The sequence below is a fragment of the Bufo bufo genome (assembly GCF_905171765.1).
Source record: "Bufo bufo chromosome 2 unlocalized genomic scaffold, aBufBuf1.1 SUPER_2_unloc_10, whole genome shotgun sequence".
NCBI classification, from domain to species: Eukaryota; Metazoa; Chordata; class Amphibia; order Anura; family Bufonidae; genus Bufo; species Bufo bufo.
The window spans coordinates 35,103-43,872 of record NW_024399973.1 but is presented as its reverse complement, the minus strand read 5'-3'; positions in this window follow the sequence as shown (position 1 = coordinate 43,872).

Here is an 8,770-nt window from a genome sequence, read left to right as displayed (position 1 = left end):
GCCCGAATGTGTGGTAAGGAGTTTGAAATCAAATTCTGTAAAAAATGACCTGTGAAATCCGAAAGGTGCTCTTTGGAATATGGGCCCCTTTGCCCACCTAGGCTGCAAAAAAGTGTCACACATCTGGTATCTCTGTATTCAGGAGAAGTTGAGGAATGTGTTTTGGGGTGTCATTTTACATATACCAATGCTGGGTGAGAGAAATATCTTGGTCAAATGCCAACTTTGTATAAAAAAATGGAAAAGTTGTCTTTTGCCAAGATATTTCTCTCACCCAGCAGGGGTATATGTAAAATGACACCCCAAAACACATTCCCCACCTTCTCCTGAGTACGGGGATACCAGATGTGTGACACTTTTTTGCAGCCTAGGTGGGCAAAGGGGCCCATATTCCAAAGAGCACCTTTCGGATTTCACAGGTCATTTTTTACAGAATTTGATTTCAAACTCCTTACCACACATTTGGGCCCCTAGAATGCCAGGGCAGTATAACTACCCCACAAGTGACCCCATTTTGGAAAGAAGACACCCCAAGGTATTCGCTGATGGGCATAGTGAGTTCATGGAAGTTTTTATTTTTTGTCACAAGTTAGTGGAATATGAGACTTTGTATGAAAAAAAAAAAAAAAAAAAAAAAAATCATTTTCCACTAACTTGTGACAAAAAATAAAAAATTCTAGGAACTCGCCATGCCCCTCACGGAATACCTTGGGGTGTCTTCTTTCCAAAATGGGGTCACTTGTGGGGTAGTTATACTGCCCTGGCATTTTCCAGGGGCCCTAATGTGTGGTAAGTAGGTAAATGACCTGTGAAATCCTAAAGGTGCTCTTTGGAATATGGGCCCCTTTGCCCACCTAGGCTGCAAAAAAGTGTCACACATGTGGTATCGCCGTATTCAGGAGAAGTTGGGGAATGTGTTTTGGGGTGTCATTTTACATATACCCTTGCTGGGTGAGAGAAATATCTTGGCAAAAGACAACTTTTCCCATTTTTTTATACAAAGTTGGCATTTGACCAAGATATTTCTCTCACCCAGCATGGGTATATGTAAAATGACACCCCAAAACACATTCCCCAACTTCTCCTGAGTACGGCGATACCAGATGTGTGACACTTTTTTGCAGCCTAGATGCGCAAAGGTGCCCAAATTCCTTTTAGGAGGGCATTTTTAGACATTTGGATACCAGACTTCTTCTCACGCTTTGGGGCCCCTAGAATGCCAGGGCAGTATAAATACCCCACATGTGACCCCATTTTGGAAAGAAGACACCCCAAGGTATTCAATGAGGGGCATGGCGAGTTCATAGAAATTTTTTTTTTTTGGCACAAGTTAGCGGAAATTGATATTTTTAATTTTTTTCTCACAAAGTCTTCCGTTCCGCTAACTTGGGACAAAAATTTCAATCTTTTATGGACTCAATATGCCCCTCACGGAATACCTGGGGGTGTCTTCTTTCCGAAATGGGGTCACATGTGGGGTATTTATACTGCCCTGGCATTCTAGGGGCCCTAAAGCGTGAGAAGAAGTCTGGAATATAAATGTCTAAAAAATTTTACGCATTTGGTTTCCGTGAGGGGTATGGTGAGTTCATGTGAGATTTTATTTTTTGACACAAGTTAGTGGAATATGAGACTTTGTAAGAAAAAAAAAATAATAATTCCGCTAACTTGGGCCAAAAAAATGTCTGAATGGAGCCTTACAGAGGGGTGATCAATGACAGGGGGGTGATCAATGACAGGGGGGTGATCAATGACAGGGGGGTGATCAATGACAGGGGGGTGATCAGGGAGTCTATATGGGGTGATAACCACAGTCATTGATCACGCCCGTGTAAGGCTTCATTCAGACGTCCGTATGCGTTTTGCGGATCCGATCCATCTATCAGTGCATCCGTAAAAATCATGCGGACGTCTGAATGGAGCTTTACAGGGGGGTAATCAATGACAGGGGGGTGATCAGGGAGTCTATATGGGGTGATCACCACAGTCATTGATCACGCCCGTGTAAGGCTTCATTCAGACGTCCGTATGCGTTTTGCGGATCCGATCCATTTATCAGTGCATCCGTAAAAATCATGCGGACATCTGAATGGAGCTTTACAGGGGGGTAATCAATGACAGGGGGGTGATCAGGGAGTCTATATGGGGTGATCACCACAGTCATTGATCATGCCCCTGTAAGGCTTCATTCAGACGTCCGGATGCGTTTTGCGGATCCGATCCATCTATCAGTGGATCCGTAAAAATCATGCGGACGTCTGAATGGAGCTTTACAGGGGGGTAATCAATGACAGGGGGGTGATCAGGGAGTCTATATGGGGTGATCACCACAGTCATTGATCACGCCCCTGTAAGGCTTCATTCAGACGTCCGGATGCGTTTTGCGGATCCGATCCATCTATCAGTGGATCCGTAAAAATCATGCGGACGTCTGAATGGAGCTTTACAGGGGGGTAATCAATGACAGGGGGGTGATCAGGGAGTCTATATGGGGTGATCACCACAGTCATTGATCATGCCCCTGTAAGGCTTCATTCAGACGTCCGGATGCGTTTTGCGGATCCGATCCATCTATCAGTGGATCCGTAAAAATCATGCGGACGTCTGAATGGAGCTTTACAGGGGGGTAATCAATGACAGGGGGGTAATCAATGACAGGGGGGTGATCAGGGAGTCTAAATGGGGTGATCAGGGGCTACTAAGGGGTTAATAAGTGACGGGGGGGGGTGTAGTGTAGTGTAGTGGTGCTTGGTGGGACTTTACTGAGCTACCTGTGTCCTCTGGTGGTCGATCCAAACAAAGGGGACCACCAGAGGACCAGGTAGCAGGTATATTAGACGCTGTTATCAAAACAGCGTCTAATATACCTGTTAGGGGTTAAAAAAAACACATCTCCAGCCTGCCAGCGAACGATCGCCGCTGGCAGGCTGGAGATCAACTCTCTTACCTTCCGTTCCTGTGAGCGCGCGCGCCTGTGTGCGCGCGTTCACAGGAAATCTCGGCTCACGCGAGATGACGCCTATTGGCGTTAGCGTAGCCTGGGGGAGCCGCCGCGATGACGCCTTTCGGCGTTACAGTTGCGGCAAGTGGTTAAAGCACCTTATTCCAAACAATTTATGAATGTTAGGTGATTTATGCCCTTTATGGATTAAAACCCGACTCTGCGTCAACTACGTAATTTTCCATGGGAGTTTTGCCATGGATCCCCCTCCGGCATGCCACAGTCCAGGTGTTAGTCCCCTTGAAACAACTTTTCCATCACTATTGTGGCCAGAAAGAGTCCCTTTGGGTTTTAAAATTCACCTGCCTATTGAAGTCTAAGGCGGTTCGCCCGTTCGCGAACATTTGCGAAAATTTGCGTTCGCGAACGGAAAATTTTATGTTCGCGACATCTCTAGGCATCACCCACTGATGTACCTGCAATTAAGCTAACTGGGTTGTTTTGGTTATTCAAGGTGGTTTGAGTCCGACTGACCAACCCCCTGTGTTTCTCTTGAATATCCTTTATCAATCCTCCCCTCACAAATTTTTTGTTTTGTAATGCAAGCCCCATCCATTGCTTGACATTACATATGTACATCTCCCCTGATGAGTTCGCTGAATGAAACGTGACACGTCGGGAGTTACCTGAATAGGGTGTACTAGGGATTCTGCCCCTAATAGGGATAGTTATCCGGACGGGGATGACCCTTGCGGGGCAAGTACCTCGTATAGACAGGTAGGGCATTTTAGCCCCTGCCCCTCTAGTAGGGTTTTCTAGGGCCTGCTGCTCCCGATTCCTGTCTATGCTGTGGTGAATACGCGGGCACTGTTCCGGTATGGCGACATATCATTAATGTCCATCGTTTGACATCAGCAACACGAAAGAGATTCCGCCATCTAGGTCTACTCCCAGACATCCCAGACATCCAGGTTGCATTTACTTTTGGTGAGTCCCTTTACTTACATTTTACTCTCTTTGCTGGCTTACTGTTATATAGGTGTGATATAGGTCCAGCAGGTTCACACCACCGCCTGTTCCGCGGGTTGTGTTCATGTGTGGATTACCTTCTGGTCACTACCCACCACATTTACATTATCTCAGTTACTGCCATGCCTTACATTTGGACTCATACTAACTGTATCAATGTTTATGTATTGTTGTGACTTCTCTTGTCGACACTGCAATGCTGGGATGGCGTCTGTCCTCCCTCTTCCCCTGTTTTATGGCATTTTATTATCCACTGATTGAGTTTTCAATAAAGCATATTATTTTTTCACCATTGGACATCTAAGAGCTTTCAGTTCTTTGTTTTTTCTTGTATTTATAAGCTTGTCCAGTTACACTGGAATATTGGGTAGTCTTTTTTCTATAGAAGCCGCACCACTGTGTGCACAATTAATTGGCTATTGACACCCATGGTTGTGTTTTGTTTTTTGTTTATTATTCTACTCCATACATGGGTGAGAACATTCCTGTTTTGCTATATTTCTGTCACCATACTGTGCATGTCTAGTTTAGGCCCTCTGGGCTGTCTTATGTTTGTTTGTCTTAGAGGCTCCTCCTTTAGCGCTTATATATTTTAGAAACAATCTTAATAAATGTTAAGTTTTACCCCTTTGTCCCCTAGGGGATTAGTACATTTTGCCATTTGATTTTTGGGAGTAAATGGTCAACCCTGTTCACTTGGCCTTACTGAGTGTCAGATAGTCAGATTAGTATTTCTAAATGATGGTACCTTGGGGACAAAGGTCGGTAGGAACCTCAACAGGACTCTGTCCTGGAGGAAGAGGGTATAAGGCTCAGCGGCCGCTAAGGCCTGCAGGTCTCCAATCCTCTTGGCCGAAGTTATGGCCAGTAGAAATGTGACCTTCAAAGATAAAAATCTAAGGTCCACATTTTCCAAGGGTTCAAAGGGGGGAGAGGATGGCCCCTTCAGAACTACAGATAAATCCCATTCAGGGATAGGTCTCAGGATTCTAGGTTTTAGTCTTTCGGCTCCTTTGAGGAACCTCCTGAGTAGGGGGTCTTGAGCTAAAGGTCTTTCTAAACATGCAGAAAGCGCACTGGTATGAACTCTGAGCGTTGACGGGCTTAGACCCTTGTCCAGGCCATTCTGCAGAAACTGTAGAATCGCCGAAAGAGGAGGATCTGAGGGTACAACCTCTTTATTAGCACACCACTGAAGGAAGATCTTGTATATCCTTGAGTAAGCTTTGTTTATAGACTCCGCCCTGGAGTGTGAAATGGTTCTCAAGACCTCCGCACAAATCCCTCTGGCTTCTAGTAGGAACCTGTCAATCTCCAGGCTGTCAGATTTAGTTTCCTCAGATCTAGGCAGGGGCCTGTGTCCTGATACACAAGGTCCTGCGTTAGGGGAAGTCTCCAATATGTGCCCTGACTCATCTTCATGAGCTGGGTGAACCATGACCTCTTCGGCCAGAATGGTATTATCGCAATGTAAGCCAGCCTGAACCTCCATGTTATGGACAGAGCGTCTATCGCCAGAGGATTGTCCTCCTTGTAGAGGGAGCACAATCTGTCCACCTTGGCGTTCAAGCGGATCGCCATCAAGTTGATCTCTGGAGTACCCCACCGGAGAGTGATCTGGGTGAAAACGTCTCTGTTCAATGACCATTCGCCTGAAACTGGCAGACCCCGACTCAGCTGATCTGCAACTACATTGAGATTCCCTCTGATGTGAACATTTGAAAGGTGGGATAGACTGGTTTCTGCCCAAGCAAGAATTAAACCAACTTCCTGGAGGAGAGGTTGAGATCTTGTGCCTCCCTGTCTGTTGATGTAAGCGACTACTGTCGTATTGTCCGAGCGGATAAGAGCGGATAAGAGGAGAAAAGTGGTAGAGAGCAAGACGAACTGCTCTCAATTCTCTCAGATTGGATGAGAGAAGCCTCTCCTGCGGACTCCAGGTACCTTGTACTGGATTCTCCTCCAAATGGGCTCCCCAACCTAGAAGGGAGGCGTCTGTGGTCAACGTGATCCAACGAGGTTGAATCAAGAACCTCCCATCTGATAGGTTCCTCCACCACCTGAGGGAGGAACGGACTACGGTAGACAGGCTGCTAACACTTTTCAGACTGCTAACACTTCTTCCTGAAGTGGACGTAGGTGCCATAGGGCCCAAGGAACTGCTTCTGCAGATGCTGACATGTGGCCTAACATCTTCATGAGTGTTCTGATGGACACCCGCCGAGGTGCCATGAGGAACTGCGTGGCTCTTATCACTCGATCCTTCCTCTCTGGAGAGAGGGAAAGGGTCATCCGTTCGGAGTCTACAAGAAAACCCAGGAACATCCTGGAAGTAGATGGAACGATCTCCGATTCTTCCCAAATTATGAGCCAGCCCAAGCGCTAGAGAGACTGAAGATCCAGCTGAAGATGAGATAAAAGAACGTCTAGAGTGGCGGCTTTTAGAAGCCAGTCGTCTAGGTATGGCACGATTTCTAGCCCTAGAAGCCTGAGTTGGGTGACAACCGGAGCCACAACTTTTGTGAAAGTGTTGGGAGCAGAAGAAATGCCAAAAGGCAGCACAGCAAACTGGTAAAGTTTTACCACCCCTCTTATGGAGACCGCAATTCTTAAAAATCTCCTGTGAACTGGGTGAATGGGGATATGAAGTTAAGTATCCTTCAGATCTAAGGTGATCATTAGATCGCCGGGGTTTAGGATGCTGATGAGTGATCGAATGGTCTCCATTCTGAAGCGCTTTGGTCTTATGAACCGATTTAGGTAACGCAGGTCTATGATCATGTGCCAATCGCCCGACGGCTTCGGGACTAGAAAAACGGGGGAGTATACTCCCAGCCCTTGTTCGCGAGGAGGAACTTCCTCTAGGGCCCTTTTTTGAACATAAATTAACTTAGATGACCTCCAACCGGAGGGGAACTGAAATTCTGAGCATCGCACAGACGATTTGGAGGGGAAGGGGGAAGGTAAGCGGGAGAGTCATAGATCTGCTTTACGGTCCTTTCCACGACCGCGACCCCGTCCGCATCTGGATGACTCCTGACGTCTCTGAGACCTTGAGGGGCTCTGGGTTCTAGAACTTCTGGGCCTACTCCGGCCCCGAAAGGATTGTTGAGGGAGGGACTTCCCCTTTTTATCCGCCAGGCTCTCCATTATCTTCTAATTCTGAACCAAAGAGTCTTCCTGGTTCATATGGTAACCCCCACAGATTGAATTTGGAGGCGTTATCGGCAACCCAGGGACGCAACCATAGGGGCTGCCCACTGGCCGAAGAGAGAGCCATGCCTTTGGTGGCTAATTTCAGGTGCTGTGTGGAAGCGTCACACAAAAAGTCAGTTCCAAGGAGTAAGGTCTTGAACTAGTCTAGCACGTCAGTTCTGGAGACTCCAGATTCCAGGTCCGACTGAATTCTGAGAACGCGGTCCAAACAAACTCCGCGACTTGTGAGGAAGCAACTGCAACTGAAGCAGAGGCTGCAGCTGTGGAATAGCTGCGCCTCAGAGTGCACTCGGCCCTCCGATCTAATGGATCCTGAAGGTTGCTTCTGTCATCAACAACTTGGATATCGCCATATCGACCTTCAGGGGCGGTACCCACAGTTCTGATTCCGACTCCTGGAGAGGAAACATCAGCTTAAATCTCTTTGTGAGAACTGGACCTTTTTCAGGATGCTTCCATTCAGTTAACATAAGCTTTTTTAAATCTTTATCCACTTTAAAGGCCCTTGGCCCCCTAGAGGTGGACGGTGGAGCTTCCCCTTGCTCAACAGCATGATCCCTTGATCGGATGGAGCGTAGAAGTCTTTGCGTCTTCTCCGCAGGAAAAACATAAGTGGCATCATCTTCATCAGAAGAGGAGGAGGAACGATCTTCAACCAAAATGATGTCTTCAGCCATAGGTACAGGACCTGGCAATAAAGCTCTGGGCCTCTTAGAAGAAAGGGCGCTCTTGATCTCCATAATGGATTTACCCATGAATTCCTTCATCCAGCCGAACATGTCATCCATCGTGGGTTGCGTCAAAGGAGGACGGCATAAAGGACACACTACATTATTTCTTATAAAGATAAACCAGAAGGGCCCCCCCTTCGATTATATATGTAATCTGGGGCAAAAATACTAATTTAGGCAGAGTAGGGCCGAAGCGCGGCTAAAACAGGCGCCAAATATACGCGCGCCGCTGACCCGGAAGTTGTCATCTGACGCACTTCCGGGTATGGCGTGCATAACGCCAAGCGCAGCAGCCGGGACCGCGGCCGAGTACAGGCCGAGCCTAGGGGGATATCGCCGGGATATAGAGGTACCAACAGGCCCCTCTACCATTTAACTGCGGCAGAGGCCTCGTTCTGGCAGAACCTAGGAAAAAACGGCTACAAGGACCAAGAATCTTGGCAGCAAATGAATGAAAAAGGTAACAGGCAGCGCCTGAACCTGTCCTCAGTCCACAGGACAGATAAAAAAGGACTGGTTTAAGGGCGGGCGTCCCTTTATAGGGGGTGGGTTAATTGTTTAATTGTCTTGGTAGCAATTTTAATCAAAAAAAATTTCACCTGTCCTACCAGTTTCACAGGGGAGAACTCCCCACTTGTGCTGCTGGTTAGGACGTAAGGGAAAGCTAAGCCTCTCCAATGCCAGCAGAAGAAATTAAGAAATACTAATTTACATATATTTTTACCAAAAACCAAGAGCAGCGTTTTTTGGCCTACAATGCTCCTCATGCATAATAGTTGCTCTCCACAATGAGTGTTTCCCAGACCCCAACAAAGGCTTGATATGAGATTTATTTTAAGATGTCCACTCGAGT